General features: G+C 47.3%; 1 long non-coding RNA gene across 1 annotated transcript; it reads left to right on the top strand.

Annotated features, from left to right (window-relative positions):
* The first annotated feature begins 2,574 nt into the window (after positions 1-2,574).
* On the top strand, positions 2,575-15,062 carry LOC311515520. Its single transcript, XR_014710168.1, has 3 exons — positions 2,575-2,653; positions 13,044-13,381; positions 13,884-15,062. It is a non-coding gene; the product is annotated as an uncharacterized lncRNA (long non-coding RNA).
* The last annotated feature ends 3,067 nt before the right edge of the window (positions 15,063-18,129 follow it).

The raw sequence follows: 18,129 nt of genomic DNA, 5'->3' as shown, positions 1-18,129 counted from the left end.
AACTAAGTAGCACTCGCTAGGCAAGGGTCATGGGTTTTAAAACTCTGTGACTGGAGAGAGGCTGGGGACAAGTATTAATACTTGGACAAGTATTAATACTTGGTGGCATGGGCCCCTTGGTGAGTGTCTTAATTGCTAATTGCACTTCCTCCTCTCTCCACTGTGGAAGGTCAGAGCTAATTTTGATTCCATTAGGAGTCTAGTTACAGGCTGCTGAGCTCACTTTGGGCTAATAGTGCGCCAGCACTGAGGCTCCCCTACTGCAAGCTGAATTCACCAAAGAGCTGAACTGACTAAGAGCTGAAATCACTGAGTGTTGTGTTAAGTAGTGGTGGAGCCTGAAGATATATTGTGGAGCAGTTTGCGGGACGGCTGGAGTGCCTTGTGGACAGGCTGGTGGAGCAGTTCGTAGGATGGCGGGAGTTGCTGGTGGGACGCGGAGCAGTTTGTGGACTGGTTGGTGGAGCAGTTCGTGGGACGATGGGAGCTGCTTGTGGGCCGCGGAGTGGAGCTGAGCGAAGGAGTTCGTGGGGCGGCTGGCGGAGCGAATGCCTATGGAGCTGTGGGGCGGTCAGCTTCAGATCATGTAAGATCTTACCACCGTCCCATCTCCAACCAGGTTGGGAGGTAAAGCTCTGCAGATAAACTTTCGAACTCTGGGGCTGCCCTGACCAGGGACAGAGACTTTTGGGTCATTGGACTTTTGGGACTTTGGGTGATTTGGGGTTGCTGGACTCAAGAACCAAAGGGAAAGGGGCATGCCCCAATTTGCTTGGGGTGGGTTTTTTTGCTCTTGGGTTGTGTTATGAATCCTGTTGGTGGTGTTTCCCCAACATAATGCCACATTGTTTCTCTCTGTTATTAAAAGGCTTTTTGCTACACTCAGACTATGTACTTGCGAGAGGGGAAGTATTGCCTCTTGGAGGCGCCCAGCGGGGGTGGTATATATTTGTCCCAGGTCACTGGGTGGGGGCTCGAGCCGGTTTGCATTGTGTTATTGGAATGGATCCCCTAGATATTGAACCCGGCCCTTGTTGCTGCCAACTCTGATGGGCAGAAGGGTTACAATAGGAAGAATAGTAAGAGGCCAATATAGCTCCATCAGGAGCTTTTTAATGAACTGAGAACCAAAAGAGTGGAAACATGGATAAATTGCTACAGATGAATGCAAAAGAATAGCACAAGCATGTAGGAGCCAAATCAAAAAAGCTAAGGCACAAAATTAATTATACCCAGCAAGGAACATAAAAGGCAATAAGAACAGGTACTACAAATGTATTAGGAGCAAGGGAAAGGTGAAGGAAAGTGTAAGTCCACTTACTTAGTGGAGAAGGAGAGCTAATAACTGAGACATCAAAAAGGCAGAGGTGTTCACCACCTATTTTACTTCAGTCTTCACTAATGAGGTTAATTGTAAGCCAATATTTAGGAAGGGGCAAGGAACACAAGCTAGAATAGGGAAAGAACACATTAAAGATTATTTAGGTAAGTTGGCTGTCTTCAAGTCAGAAGGGCCTCACAAAATTCAAGTTAGGATATTTAAGGAACTAATTGAAGCAATCTTTGAACTGCTAGCAATTATCTTTGAGAACTCATGGAGGGCAGGTGAGGTCCCAGAGAGCTGGAGAAGGGCAAACATAGTACTTATATTTAAAAAGGGGAACAAAAAGGACTCAGGAGATTATACACCAGTTAACCTAACTTCAATATCTGGAAAGACACTGGAACAGATTATTAAACAATAAATTTGTGAGCACCTAATGGATAATAGGGTGGTAAGTAACAGCCAACATGGATTTGCCAAGAACAAATGATGCCAAACTAACCTAATTTCCTTCGTTGACATTGTTACTAGCCTAACGAGTGGGGGACAAGGGAGGGATAGCAGTAGACGTGATATATCTTGATTTTAGTAAGGTTTTGACACAGCCCCACATGACATTCTCATAAGCAAACTAGGGAAATATGGTCTAGATTAAGTTACAGTACAATGGATGCACAAGTGGTTGAAAGACTGTACTCACTCAAGGAGTTATCAATGGTTTGATGCCCAAATGGGGGGAGGGAATATGTAGTGGATACCCACTGGGGTCAGTCCTGGGACCAGGGCTGTTCAATATTTTCATTAATGACTTGGATAATAGAGTGGAGAGTGTGCTTATGAATTTTGAAGATGGCATTGTACGGGGAGATGTCAGCAAACCAGTAAAGTGCCTGAAACCACTATGGCTTATTGCTAAAAGCAGCCAAGTCAGAAGGCTTAGCTTAACCAAGGAAGGAGGGGAGGGGGTTTTGGGTGCCACAGAAAGGGGAGCTTGACCTGCATCCTTCCTGATAAGAATTGTGTTGAAGTTGCTGATCCATGCATTTTAGAAGAGCAGGATATGCCCCAGGAATGTCTATTGGGGCCTCAAGGCTGCAAGCTCTGGAAAACCCGATACCTGGTTAATCAATAATCAGAAGGAACCTCTTGCTTGACCATTGTAACTGCTTACTTAACAAATTTTCTTTAAGGGACATGTCATTCTATTACTAATGTATAAATAAGGGGAAAAAGTTTGAGGTAGATGGACTCTTCTGGACTCTCCCTCTGGATGCATCTTGCTGTTCCCAGCAGTGCCGCTGTGCCACTTGAGAGCCACACTCAGCTTCGGTAATTATTGAGGATTGGGAGTGTTTTACTAACCTGTTGCGGACGTGTGTAAGTGCTTGAGACTAAGTAAAGTGTAGGTTTAAGTAAAAGCACCCTTGTGTTGTCCTGTTTGTGCCAGCCATCTATCGGTTGGACGGCCGTGTCTCCCCTGATTTATTTCCTGACACCACTCGCATAGTGTAAAAGTTACCAAGAGCTTTGGGTTGAAAGAACCCCGGGTAACAGAATTTGGAGGCCCCAGCAAGGATTGGTAGAGAGGAAGAGACGGATAGTACGAACAGTTTGTAGTTTGTCCATTGCAATAGGAGGTAAAAGATGGCGGGGTGGGGTCGCTCCCTACAAAGTTCCCGTGTCGCAGTTCGTGAGTTAATTTATGGATACATTCCATTACTGGGACTCAGAACTCGGGCTGATTGCCTGCTCGAGTGGAGAAATTATGTCCAGAGACAGGGAACCAACTCCAGGACATAGCCCCACAGATCAGAGCTGCCAGACCATAACACTCTGCCAATGATACCGTGCAGAAACTGGAGTCCCCCAGATGGACCTGATTCTGACTGGACATCAGGAAAAGTCCATCTGTCTTATTGGGAGTGGTGAGCACTGTATGTGTAGCGTGTGCAGTCTGGTTTTGGTGATTGTAAAGAAAGGTTATGTAGTATATTACTGTGTAAGGCTCTTTCACTGGTAAAAGACACTGTAAACCCGCAAAAGATTAAGCCCTGAGTCCACAGGGAATGGGTATTAGTCTGGAGCCCATGGAGGAGTAGAGCCTGGAGCCCACGGAGTGGTAAAGTTAGGTGCTTTTTGCCTGGAGCCCTAGGAACTGGGGAAAAGGTGGGTGCCCTTGAATGTGTGAGTAACAGAGAATTTTGTGCAGGTAATGAATTTGGTGGCGAGAATGCGGGCAGCCTAAGGTCTTTTGGACTGAACTGATAGAGTCTAGGGGTATGTCTACACTACGAAATTAGGTCGAATTTATAGAAGTCGGTTTTTTAGAAATCGGTTTTATATATTCGAGTGTGTGTATCCCCACAGAAAATGCTCTAAGTGCATTAAGTGCATTAACTCGGCGGAGCGCTTCCACAGTACCGAGGCAAGCGTCGACTTCCGGAGCGTTGCACTGTGGGTAGCTATCCCACAGTTCCCGCAGTCTCCGCTGCCCATTGGAATTCTGGTTTGAGATCCCAATGCCTGATGGGGCTAAAACATTGTCGTGGGTGGTTCTGGGTACATATCGTCAGGCCCCCGTTCCCTCCCTCCCCCCGTGAAAGCAAGGGCAGACAATCATTTTGCGCCTTTTTTCCTGAGTTACCTGTGCAGACGCCATACCACGGCAAGCATGGAGCCCACTCAGGTAACCGTCACCCTATGTCTCCTGGGTGCTGGCAGATGCGGTACGGCATTGCTACACAGTAGCAGCTACCCCTTGCCTTGTGGCAGCAGACGGTACAGTACGACTGGTAGCCGTCATCGTCATGTCTGAGGTGCTCCTGGTCGCCTCTGTGAGGTCGATCAGGAGCGCCTGGGCAGACATGGGCGCAGGGACTAAATTTGGAGTGACTTGAGCAGGTCATTCTCTTTAGTCCTGCAGTCAGTCCTATTGAACCGTCTTATGGTGAGCGGGCAGGCGATACGGACTGCTAGCAGTCGTACTGTACCATCTTCTGCCGAGCAGCCATGAGATGTGGATGGCATGCAGTCCTTCTGCACCGTCTGCTGCCAGCCAAAGATGTAAAAGATAGATGGAGTGGATCAAAACAAGAAATAGACCAGATTTGTTTTGTACTCATTTGCTTCCCCCCCTCCCCTGTCTAGGGGACTCATTCTTCTAGATCACACTGCAGTCACTTACAGAGAAGGTGCAGCGAGGTAAATCTAGCCATGTATCAATCAGAGGCCAGGCTAACCTTCTTGTTCCAATAAGGACAATAACTTAGGTGCACCATTTCTTATTGGAACCCTCCGTGAAGTCCTGCCTGAAATACTCCTTGATGTAAAGCCACCCCCTTTGTTGATTTTAGCTCCCTGAAGCCAACCCTGTAAGCGCCCCTCCCAGCGTCAGAGCAATGGCAAACAATCGGGCATCTGAGAGTGCTGTCCAGAGCAGTCACAATGGAGCACTCTGATGGGGCTAAAACATTGTCGCGGGTGGTTCTGGGTACGTGTCGTCAGGCCCCCGTTCCCTCCCTCCCTCCGTGAAAGCAAGGGCAGACAATCATTTCGCGCCTTTTTTCCTGAGTTACCTGTGCAGACGCCATACCACGGCAAGCATGGAGCCAGCTCAGGTAACCGTCACCCTATGTCTCCTGGGTGCTGGCAGACGCGGTACGGCTTTGCTGCACAGTAGCAGCAACCCATTGCCTTCTGGCAGCAGACGGTGCAATACGACTGGTAGTCGTCCTCGTCGTGTCCGAGATGCTCCTGGCCACGTCGGCTGGGAGCGCCTGGGCAGACATGGGCGCAGGGACTAAATTTGGAGTGACTTGACCAGGTCATTCTCTTTAGTCCTGCAGTCCTATTGAACCGTCTTATGGTGAGCGGGCAGGCGATACGGACTGCTAGCAGTCGTACTGTACCATCTTCTGCCAGGCAGGCAAGAGATGAGGATTGCTAGCAGTCGTATTGTACCATCTTATGCCAGGCAGGCAAGAGATGAAGATGGCTAGCAGTCATACTGTACCATCTTCTGCCGAGCAGCCATGAGATGTGGATGGCATGCAGTCCTTCTGCACCGTCTGCTGCCAGCCAAAGATGTAAAAGATAGATGGAGTGGGTCAGAACAAGAAATAGACCAGATTTGTTTTGTACTCATTTGCCTCCTCCCCTGTCTAGATCACACTGCAGTCACTCACAGAGAAGGTGCAGCGAGGTAAATCTAGCCATGTATCAATCAGAGGCCAGGCTAACCTCCTTGTTCCAATAACAACGATAACTTAGGTGCACCATTTCTTATTGGAACCCTCCGTGCAGTCCTGCCTGAAATACTCCTTGATGTACAGGCACACCCTTTGTTGATTTTAGCTCCCTGAAGCCAACCCTGTAAGCCGTGTCGTCAGTCGCCCCTCCCTCCGTCAGAGCAACGGCAGACAATCGTTCCGCGCCTTTTTTCTGTGCGGACGCCATACCAAGGCAAGCATGGAGGCCGCTCAGCTCACTTTGGCAATTAGGAGCACATTAACCACCACACGCATTATCCAGCAGTATATGCAGCACCAGAACATGGCAACGCGATACCGGGCGAGGAGGCGACGTCAGCGCGGTCCCGTGAGTGATCAGGACATGGACACAGATTTCTCTGAAAGCATGGGCCCTGACAATGCATGCATCATGGTGCTAATGGGGCAGGTTCATGCTGTGGAACGCCGATTCTGGGCTCGGGAAACAAGCACAGACTGGTGGGACCGCATAGTGTTGCAGGTCTGGGACGATTCCCAGTGGCTGCGAAACTTTCGCATGCGTAGGGGCACTTTCATGGAACTTTGTGACTTGCTTTCCCCTGCCCTGAAGCGCATGAATACCAAGATGAGAGCAGCCCTCACAGTTGAGAAGCGAGTGGCAATAGCCCTGTGGAAGCTTGCAACGCCAGACAGCTACCGGTCAGTTGGGAATCAATTTGGAGTGGGCAAATCTACTGTGGGGGCTGCTGTGATGCAAGTAGCCCACGCAATCAAAGATCTGCTGATATCAAGGGTAGTGACCCTGGGAAATGTGCAGGTCATAGTGGATGGCTTTGCTGCAATGGCATTCCCTAACTGTGGTGGGGCTATAGACGGAACCCATATCCCTATCTTGGCACCGGAGCACCAAGCCGCCGAGTACATAAACCGCAAGGGGTACTTTTCGATAGTGCTGCAAGCTCTGGTGGATCACAAGGGATGTTTCACCAACATCAACGTGGGATGGCCGGGAAAGGTGCATGATGCTCGCATCTTCAGGAACTCTGGTCTGTTTCAAAAGCTGCAGGAAGGGACTTTATTCCCAGACCAGAAAATAACTGTTGGGGATGTTGAAATGCCTATATGTATCCTTGGGGACCCAGCCTACCCCTTAATGCCATGGCTCATGAAGCCGTACACAGGCAGCCTGGACAGTAGTCAGGAGCTGTTCAACTACAGGCTGAGCAAGTGCAGAATGGTGGTAAAATGTGCATTTGGACGTTTAAAGGCACGCTGGCGCAGTTTACTGACTCGCTTAGACCTCAGCGAAACCAATATTCCCACTGTTATTACTGCTTGCTGTGTGCTCCACAATATCTGTGAGAGTAAGGGGGAGACGTTTATGGCGGGGTGGGAGGTTGAGGCAAATCGCCTAGCTGCTGGTTACGCGCAGCCAGACACCAGGGCGGTTAGAAGAGCACAGGAGGGCGCAGTACGCATCAGAGAAGCTTTGAAAACCAGTTTCATGACTGGCCAGGCTACGGTGTGAAAGTTCTGTTTGTTTCTCCTTGATGGAACCCTCCGCCCCTTGGTTCACTCTATTTCCCTGTAAGCTAACCACTCTCCCCTCCTCCCTTTAATCATTGCTTGCAGAGGCAATAAAGTCATTGCTGCTTCACAGTCATGCATTCGTTATTCATTCATCACACAAATAGGGAGATGACTACCAAGGTATCCCAGGAGGGGTGGTGGAGGAGGGAAGGAAAATGCCACACAGCACTTTAAGCACAGCACTTTAAAAGTTTACAACTTTAAAATTTATTGAATGACAGCCTTCTTTTTTTGGGGCAATCCTCTGTGGTGGAGTGGCTGGTTGGCCGGAGCCCCCCCACCGCGTTCTTGGGCGTCTGGGTGTGGAGACTATGGAACTTGGGGAGGAGGGCGGTTGGTTACAGAGGGGCAGCAGTGGCAGTCTGTGCTCCAGCTGCCTTTGCTGCAGCTCAACCATACACTGGAGCATACTGGTTTGGTCCTGCAGCAGCCTCAGCATTGAATCCTGCCTCCTCTCATCACGCTGCCGCCACATTTGAGCTTCAGCCCTGTCTTCAGCCCGCCACTTACTCTCTTCAGCCCTCCACCTCTCCTCCCGGTCATTTTGTGCTTTCCTGCACTCTGACATTATTTGCCTCCACGCATTCGTCTGTGCTCTGTCAGTGTGGGAGGACAGCATGAGCTCGGAGAACATTTCATCACGAGTGCGTTTTTTTTTTCTTTCTAAGCTTCACTAGCCTCTGGGAAGGAGAAGATCCTGTGATCATTGAAACACATGCAGCTGGTGGCGAAAAAAAAAGGGAGAGCGGTATTTAAAAAGACACATTTTATAAAACAGTGGCTACACTCTTTCAGGGTAAACCTTGCTGTTAACATTACATACATAGCACATGTGCTTTCGTTACAAGGTCGCATTTTGCCTCCTCCCACCGCGTGACTACCCCCTCAACCTTCCCCCCTCCCTGTGGCTAACAGCGGGGAACATTTCTGTTTAGCCACAGGCAAACAGCCCAGGAGGAATGGGCTCCTCTGAGTGTCCCCTGAAGAAAAGCACTCTATTTCAACCAGGTGACCATGAATTATATCTCACTCTCCTGAGGATAACACAGAGAGATAAAGAACGGATTTTGGTTGAATGCCAGCAAACATACACTGCAATGCTTTGTTCTACAGTGATTCCCGAGTACGTGTTACTGGCCTGGAGTGGTAAAGTGTCCTACCATGAAGGACGCAATAAGGCTGCCCTCCCCAGAAACCTTTTGCAAAGGCTTTAGGACTACATCTAGGAGAACCGCAAATGCCAGGGCAAAGTAATCCTTTCACATGCTTGCTTTTAAACCATGTATAGCATTTTAAAAGGTACACTCACCAGAGGTCCCTTCTCCGCCTGCTGGGTCCAGGAGGCAGCCTTGGGTGGGTTAGGGGGGTACTGGCTCCAGGTCTAGGGTGAGAAACAGTTCCTGGCTGTCGGGAAAACCGGTTTCTCCGCTTGCTTGCTGTGAGCTATCTACAACCTCCTCCTCATCATCATCTTCTTCGTCCCCAAAACCTACTTCCGTACTGCCTCCATCTCCATTGAAGGAGTCAAACAACACGGCTGGGGTAGTGGTGGCTGAACCCCCTAAAATGGCATGCAGCTCATCATAGAAGCGGCATGTTTGGGGCTCTGACCCAGAGCAGCTGTTCGCCTCTCTGGTTTTCTGGTAGGCTTGCCTCAGCTCCTTCAGTTTCACGCGGCACTGCTTCGGGTCCCTGTTATGGCCTCTGTCCTTCATGCCCTGGGAGATTTTCACAAAGGTTTTGGCATTTCAAAAACTGGAATGGAGTTCTGATAGCACGGATTCCTCTCCCCAAACAGCGATCAGATCCTGTACCTCCCGTTCGGTCCATGCTGGAGCTCTTTTGCGATTCTGGGACTCCATCATGGTCACCTGTGCTGATGAGCTCTGCATGGTCACCTGCAGCTTGCCACGCTGGCCAAACAGGAAATGAGATTCAAAAGTTCGCGGTTCTTTTCCTGTCTACCTGGCCAGTGCATCTGAGTTGAGAGTGCTGTCCAGAGCGGTCAGAATGGAGCACTCTGGGATAGCTCCCGGAGGCCAATACCATCGAATTGTGTCCACAGTACCCCAAATTCGAGCCGGCAACGTCGATTTAAGCGCTAATCCACTTGTCGGGGTGGAGTAAGGAAATCGATTTTAAGAGCCCTTTAAGTCGAAATAAAGGGCTTCATTGTGTGGATGGGTGCAGGTTTAAATCGATTTAACGCTGCTAAATTCGACCTAAAGTCCTAGTGTAGACCAGGGCTAAGACAGTAAATAATAGCTAAGTACCTGTGCCTTCTGTCAGAAAGGGTCGCTACCTGTCTGGCAGAATGACCACCCCTCCTGAGTGGGAGGTAGTTGAGGAGCCCACCCTCCTTGCCAAATGGTTAGTGGGACAAAGCCTGTGCCCATGGGAAGGGGTGGTTCAGCGAGGAAAGCAGGATCAGGCCCAGACAAGCAGGCAGGCAACAGATAAAGAGATTGGAAAACAGGATGGGAGCCCTGAGGGGCATAGTGGCAGGAGTAAGAAAAGGAGTGAGTAAGTAAGTACAGGCACAGGGAATTCAGATCCCTGGGACAATACTTAGAATGGTGAAATCTGAGTTGATGAAGGTGTTATTTTGGGAGATAGGCAAGTGAGTAAGGAAAGAGAGTGAGAAGGTAACTCTGCAGAGGCCGGAGGGAATTAAGCAGCTGAACCTTGTAAAAAAGTTAACAAAATAAAAGTGTTATAGAAAAAGAATTCTTGGTTTCTTTGTAGCCATTCTGAAGGAAAAATGGGCCCTTTTCCAAAGGAATGTTTGTAAATAAGCCAGGCAAAAAGACAATCTGCTTTGAATCATTTGACTGAACAATTTAGTCAAATTCACTAAAAGAACATAAGGGGTTTCTATTGGAACTTACCTGACCCCAAATGCATACAAATGTAATCTACATGCAGCTGTGTAAAAATTAAAGTGGTGTAAAGGATGTTAAGCAGAAGAGTATGCTTGTGTCTGTGTGTGTGTATAAACATATTGTGTAAGTGTGTGGAATGTTTGGGACCGAGGCTGGGGCTCCTGGCTTGTAAAACTCTGTTTTGTAGGTTTCATATAAATTGGTTTTTGGTTTGGTTTTTAAATAATACCACAAAGAATGCATTTGAATCTTTCATTCAAAGTTGCAAAACGGAGAGACACTTTTTTGCCAGGCAAAGGTGACTAGTGTTCTTTGGCTTTGGTATTTAGCATTTAACCCTTAAGGTACCCCAATGCTTTATAAAGTTCAATATCTTTTTAAAGACCAAAGTCCTGATTGCAGCAGGGCAGCCAAACCCAGAAGAATGGGGAGAAATTCTGGATCCTTGTTTTGTTTTGTGGTAACAAAATGGCAGATAAGAGCTGTAGTAAAAGAAATTTAAAAAGACAGTGCACCGCTGAAGCAACAGCAGGGGTGAGGTGCACAAAAAAGAAGCAACATTAGAAACACAAAAAGAAAAGGAGTACTTGTGGCACCTTAGAGACTAACCAATTTATTAGAGCATAAGCTTTCGTGAGCTACAGCTCACTTCATCAGATGCATATCGTGGAAACTGCAGCAGACTTTATATATACACAGAGAATATGAACCAATACCTCCTCCCACCCCACTGTCCTGCTGGTAATAGCTTATCTAAAGTGATCATCAGGTGGGCCATTTCCAGCACAAATCCAGGTTTTCTCACCCTCCACCCCCCCCCCCCCACAAATTCACTCTCCTGCTGGTGATAGCCCATCCAAAGTGACAACTCTTTACACAATGTGCATGACAATCAAGTTGGGCTATTTCCTGCACAAATCCAGGTTTTCTCACATCCCCCCCACCCCCATACACACACAAACTCACTCTCCTGCTGGTAATAGCTCATCCAAACTGACCACTCTTCAAGTTAAAATCCAAGTTAAACCAGAACATCTGGGGGGGGGGGGGTAGGAAAAAACAAGAGGAAACAGGCTACCTTGCATAATGACTTAGCCACTCCAAGTCTCTATTTAAGCCTAAATTAATAGTATCCAATTTGCAAATGAATTCCAATTCAGCAGTTTCTCGCTGGAGTCTGGATTTGAAGTTTTTTTGTTTTAAGATAGCGACCTTCATGTCTGTGATTGCGTGACCAGAGAGATTGAAGTGTTCTCCGACTGGTTTATGAATGTTATAATTCTTGACATCTGATTTGTGTCCATTTATTCTTTTACGTAGAGACTGTCCAGTTTGACCAATGTACATGGCAGAGGGGCATTGCTGGCACATGATGGCATATATCACATTGGTGGATGTGCAGGTATACGAGCCTCTGATAGTGTGGCTGATGTTATTAGGCCCTGTGATGGTGTCCCCTGAATAGATATGTGGGCACAATTGGCAACGGGCTTTGTTGCAAGGATAAGTTCCTGGGTTAGTGGTTCTGTTGTGTGGTATGTGGTTGTTGGTGAGTATTTGCTTCAGGTTGCGGGGCTGTCTGTAGGCAAGGACTGGCCTGTCTCCCAAGATTTGTGAGAGTGTTGGGTCATCCTTTAGGATAGGTTGTAGATCCTTAATAATGCGTTGGAGGGGTTTTAGTTGGGGGCTGAAGGTGACGGCTAGTGGCGTTCTGTTATTTTCTTTGTTAGGCCTGTCCTGTAGTAGGTAACTTCTGGGAACTCTTCTGGCTCTATCAATCTGTTTCTTTACTTCTGCAGGTGGGTATTGTAGTTGTAAGAAAGCTTGACAGAGATCTTGTAGGTGTTTGTCTCTGTCTGAGGGGTTGGAGCAAATGCGGTTGTATCGCAGAGCTTGGCTGTAGACGATGGATCGTGTGGTGTGGTCAGGGTGAAAGCTGGAGGCATGCAGGTAGGAATAGCGGTCAGTAGGTTTCCGGTATAGGGTGGTGTTTATGTGACCATTGTTTTTAAGAATTATAACATTCATAAACCAGTCGGAGAACACTTCAATCTCTCTGGTCACGCAATCACAGACATGAAGGTTGCTATCTTAAAACAAAAAAACTTCAAATCCAGACTCCAGCGAGAAACTGCTGAATTGGAATTCATTTGCAAATTGGATACTATTAATTTAGGCTTAAATAGAGACTTGGAGTGGCTAAGTCATTATGCAAGGTAGCCTGTTTCCTCTTGTTTTTTCCTACCCCCCCCCCCAGATGTTCTGGTTTAACTTGGATTTTAACTTGAAGAGTGGTCAGTTTGGATGAGCTATTACCAGCAGGAGAGTGAGTTTGTGTGTGTATGGGGGTGGGGGGGATGTGAGAAAACCTGGATTTGTGCAGGAAATAGCCCAACTTGATTGTCATGCACATTGTGTAAAGAGTTGTCACTTTGGATGGGCTATCACCAGCAGGAGAGTGAATTTGTGGGGGGGGGGGTGGAGGGTGAGAAAACCTGGATTTGTGCTGGAAATGGCCCACCTGATGATCACTTTAGATAAGCTATTACCAGCAGGACAGTGGGGTGGGAGGAGGTATTGGTTCATATTCTCTGTGTATATATAAAGTCTGCTGCAGTTTCCACGATATGCATCTGATGAAGTGAGCTGTAGCTCACGAAAGCTTATGCTCTAATAAATTGGTTAGTCTCTAAGGTGCCACAAGTACTCCTTTTCTTTTTGCGAATACAGACTAACACGGCTGTTACTCTGAAACCTGTCATTAGAAACACAGAGCCTCAGACTGTCACTTTGATAACTCTGTGAGCACAAAAGAAACTGTTACACCTTATGTAAAAATAGATATGGCTAATATAATGTTATAGAAGTTAAACTATGAAAGGAATGTGCATTTTCCCCAGGACATGTGCAGTGTATATTGTAGAAGGGGTAAAAGAAATGCAAACAAACCATGCTACTTAACTAAAATCCTATTAGGGTTCTAAAGGGAGCCACAGTAGGTTGTGTTTCCTTTTTCAGATCACTTTGTGTTTTGGAAGCAGAAGTTGAAAGTGAAAATAATAGTAAAGTGGAAGTTGGGTGGAAAGTTGATTGTGTCCCTCTTAAGAGAGGGTCTCTGAGCTGCTGATGGCTTTGGATCCAAAAGCAAGCCAGAAAGCGTCTGTGAAAATGCAAATTACCTAACTGACAGAGGAAGGAGAGAACTGCCCATAAATGGCAGCACAAAGGAGCTGCAGATAATGAACATACCTGGTCAGCAATCAAACTACCTGAAACCAAGAGGCTCAAATTATGACCCTCCAGAGAAAGGTGGAAAAAGAAGTCAAACCTAAAAATAAGAGAGGGGCAGGTTAACCGTAAGTAGGAAAAATATTCTTTTTGTTTGTGTATGCAGTGCTGAAATCTAAAGCTTTTAATAGATTTGATGTTAATATTAAACATTGGGATACATTTAATGTTAATAAGTACCCCTGTAACAATGTATAGTGTAAAGGTTTTTTTTAAAAATCATACAAAGTCATATAGTAATGATGCTTCTCAGGTACTACCTGTGAATAAACTTAAAGCTTAGCACAGCAGAAAAAACATTTCAAACTTGGTCTGCTGTATAAGAAGAAAAACTGAGGTACACCACCTCATGAATTTAATAACTGAACAATGGGATAATTTCCCCTAAACCCTTAAAAGGTAGGAGCCATTGAAACCTGGCCTGCCTATAGAACAAAAACACAGGAAAGTATGGGGGTAATTCCTCTGTTTTGCCTACACTCAGCAAGGATATTTGTGAAAGGAAGTGATATTTTAAGCAATAAGCTGCCACCCCAAAAGGAGTAGAAACATGTTCTTTTTGTGTTTCAGAAAATCAGGGAAAGCTGGTACCAGCTGAAGAGCAACCCAGAATACCATGGATCTATTGTCTCAACAAAGATTATGTTTTATGTTTTATGTTTTGTCTTGTGTTGTTTGTCTTGTTGCTAGCATTGTTGTGTATTGTGTTACAAAAAAGAAAATACTGCATTAGGCAGAAAAGAATGAACAAGTACTTTAACTGTATTTACAGAAACGCCAGTCTGTTAACAGGGAAACATCCTTAGGTGGTAAAGGCACATTTAAAGGCAAAATATGCATGAGATACAAGATTTATCTGTTGGTGGGAATAAAAGGATGGACATAAAAAGTTTTTAAAGCACAAAGTAAAATTACCAAGGGAAAAAAGGGTATGTAAAAACATTGGTTATTAAAAGAATAAGACTTGCCAACTAGTACTTCTTGGTCAACTTCCAGCATGCAAGCCCAGCTGAATGCACCTAGGTGTTGTATGACATTGGATGTAAGGAAAGAAAGGCTCAGTGAAGGTATAGCTGCCCTAATACTATCTCAATGCGAACTACTGAAGGTTATTGGATTTTCCCTAGTAGCCAGGAGGGGTGGGTAGTCTAAAGAAAAGGCTCCCAACAAATGTATTGAACTGCTTTGGGTGGAACTGGATTAGAAGTTGGAGTGCTGGATGCTACTGACATAGAGGTATTGGAAAACAAATGAAGTTATGTTATAAATATTTCTGTCATATTATAGCAATTAGGATACGTGACTTTGAATTTCATATCCCCGATTTTAAATATAGTCAGTTAAAAGTGTCTTATACTTCGTATTCTATTGTAACACCTGTGCCTCTTGGAATGGATTTAACTGCTTTACAGACATTGCTTGTAGACCCTGATTTACAGAACCAGCTATATATTGCAAAACAGGAAGGGCGCAGAGTCATGGTTACCGTGCTTCATAATGCCAATGAAATTAAATGGGTATTTGCGAGACTTGGCCAAGACCTGTCACACCACTGGTGGGAAGTGTTATTGAGATGGTCCTCCACTGGCACAGGCATCCTGAATTTGGCCCTGCACCCCATCATAGTTGTGACGTTGCACTCTATATGATTTTATAAAAATATGCTAATGAGTGTGAATATAATGTAACTGGAATATGCTTCATGCAAAAGGTCTCTTGTAAGGTATCAATACAAAGCTTATGATCTACTGAGTGTGGTCATCCTATTTGTATAAATGTATCACTCTTGTAAATGAAACTAGAAATATGACATATAACTCTGAGGTCCTATTGTAGTTATGCAAAGTGTGGGCCATTAATGGTGGTTTGGAATCTTAATGGCTCTGATTACCCCTGACAGTTACCTGTAGATGGCTCTGTATTACTTGTAAGTCTTCCCGTAAACCTGTGGGCTGGCAAGTGGGTAATGAAGTCTTACAGTGACATGTGATCATGTCACCTGAACTGGAATCCATCTTTAACTTGGTTCTTTTCCATTGAGAGGAGGGGTGGGAACCCAGAGGGACAAAGATTCCCACCTTACGCAAAAGATATGTAAGTGGGTGGAACAGAACAAACTGGGCAGCCATCATGAGAAATCCCCTCGCTACCACCTGAGCTGGAACAAGGGCTGTACCGGGGAAAGGATTGTGCCCAGACTAGGAAGGCATCCAGTCTGTGAAAGAAAAAGACGGTTACTCATCTTTGTAACCGTTGTTCTTTGAGATGTGTTGCTCATATCCCATTCCAATTAGGGTGTGCGTGTGCAGCGTGCACGATCGTTGGAAGATTTTTACCCCAGCAACACTCGGTGGGTTGGCTGAGGCACCCCCTGGAGTGGCGCCTTCATGGCGCCAGATATATGCCCCAGCTTACCCAGCGCCCCCTCAGTTCCTTCTTGCCGGCTACTCCAACACGGGGGAAGGAGGGTGGGTTTGGAATGGATATGAGCAACACATCTCGAAGAACAACATTTACAAAGGTGAGTAACCATCTTTTCTTTTTTGAGTGCTTGCTCATATCGATTCCAATTAGGTGACTCCCAAGCCTTACCTAGGTGGTGGGGTTGGAGTGAGATGTTGCGAAGGATGGCTGAACCAAATGCAGCATCACCCCAGGACTGCTGAATTATCGCATAGTGGGCGGCGAAGGTATGCACTGATGACCAAGTTGCTGCCCTACATATCTCCTGTATGGGTAAGTGTGCCAGAAAAGCAGAAGATGAAGCCTGAGCCCGCGTGGAGTGGGCGGTAAGGTGCGTAGTTGGGACACCAGCCAAGTCATAGCACGCACGGATGCATGATGTGATCCAGGACAAGATGCGCTGGGAGGAGACCGGAAGGCCCTTCATCCGGTCTGCAACAGCAACAAACAGCTGCAACGTTTTCCTGAAAGGTTTAGTTTCACTCGATGTAGAAGGTGAGGGCCCTGAGAACGTCCAGGGAGTGTAGCTGTTGTTCCCGTTGAGAGGCGTGCAGCTTCGGGTAGAAGACGGGGAGGAAGATGGCCTGGTTGAGATGGAAGGCAGACACCACCTTAGGGAGGAAGGCCGGGTGGGGTCACACCTGTACCTTGTCCTTATGGAACACCGTATATGGTGGTTCCGATGTGAGTGCCCTTAGGTCAGACACACGCCTCGCCAAAGTGATAGCTACAAGGAAGGCTGTCTTCCAGGAAAGGTACAGGAGCGAGCAGGTGGCCATCGGCTCGAACGGGGCAGCCATGAGTTAGGAGAGGACCAGGTTAAGATCCCACATAGGGACCAGTTGTCAAATTTGTGGGAACAGGCGCTCCAACCCCTTGAGAAATCTGCTGACCATGGGATTGGAGAAGACCGAATGCCCGCTTTCGCCTGGGTGAAAAGCCGAAATAGCTGCCAGGTGCACTCTGATGGACGATATTGCCAAGCCCTGCTGTTTTAAGGACAGGAGGTAGTCCAAAATGATAAATACTGACGCCTGTAGCGGGGCCATATGACTCTGAGCGCACCAGCAGAAAAAACGCTTCCACTTGGCTAAGTACGTGGACCTGATAGAGGGCTTCCTGCTACCCAAAAGGACCTGCTGAACCAAGTGAGAGCAGCACAGCTCAGATTGAGTTAGCCATGCAGCATCCACGCTGTGAGGTGGAGAGATTGCAGGTCAGGATGACAGAGTTGACCGTGGTCCTGAGTGATCAGGTCTGGCCACAGCGGGAGTGGAATTGGAGTGTCCATCAACAGCTCTAGGAGAGTGCTGTCTGGGCCATGCTGGGGCGACCAAAATCAGATGGGCTCTGTCTCTGCACAGCTTGAGCAGGACCCTGTGGACTAGCGGGAATGGAGGAAAGGCATAGCACAGATGATCCTTCCACTGTATTAGGAAGGCATCTGACAGGGAACCCAGAGAGCATCCTTGGAGGGAGCAGAACACCTGGCATTTCCGATTCTCACGAGAGGCAAATAGGTCTATCAGGGGAAAGCCCCACTTCAGGAAGACAGAGTGGATGATGTCCGGGCGAACCAACCACTCGTGAGTCTGGAATGATCTGCTGAGGTGGTCCGCTAAAGTGTTCTGGACTCCTGGGAGAAACAACGCCACCAAATAGATCAAGTGGGCTATACAGAATTCCCACAGTTGAGTGGCCTCCTGACAGAGGGTGGACGACTGGGCTCCCCCTTGCTTGTTGATGTACAGCATGGCTGTTGTGTTGTCTGTGAGGACTGCAACACAACGACCTTGAATGCACTCTCGGAATGCTTGACAAGCCAGGTGCACAACTCTGAGTTCCCTATGTTGATGTGCAGGGATAACTCTCCTGCCGACCATAGCCCCTGTGTACGGAGGACTCCAAGGTGGGCTCCCCATCCCAGGGATGACGCATCCGTGACTAGGGACATGGAGGGCTGCGGGGCGTGAAATGGCACCCCTTCGCACACTGATTTGGGGTCCAGCCACCAGCCTAGAGAGGCTAATATCCCTGGCAGGATGGTAACCACCGTGCTCAAGCTGTCCCAACCTGGGCGGTATACTGTTGATAGCCAGGCTTGGAGTGGATGTAGTCGCAACCTGGTGTGCATGGTCACATACGTGCAAAAGGCCATGTGTCCCAGGAGGCATAGGCATGTTTTCACGGTCGAGGTCGGGAAGCTTTGCAGGCTGTGGATGATGTTTGCCAGGGACTGGAAGTGTGCTTCCAGCAGAAGTGCTCGGGCTAGGCCTGAGTCTAAGACTTCTCCTATGAATTCTATCCTCTGGATTGGTACCAGAGTAGATTTCGCGACACTGAGCAGGAGGCC

This window comes from Lepidochelys olivacea (assembly GCF_965140295.1).
Source record: "Lepidochelys olivacea isolate rLepOli2 genome assembly, chromosome: 1".
NCBI classification, from domain to species: Eukaryota; Metazoa; Chordata; order Testudines; family Cheloniidae; genus Lepidochelys; species Lepidochelys olivacea.
The sequence above is the reverse complement of the archived record's forward strand: the minus strand, read 5'-3'. Positions and strand labels throughout refer to the sequence as shown.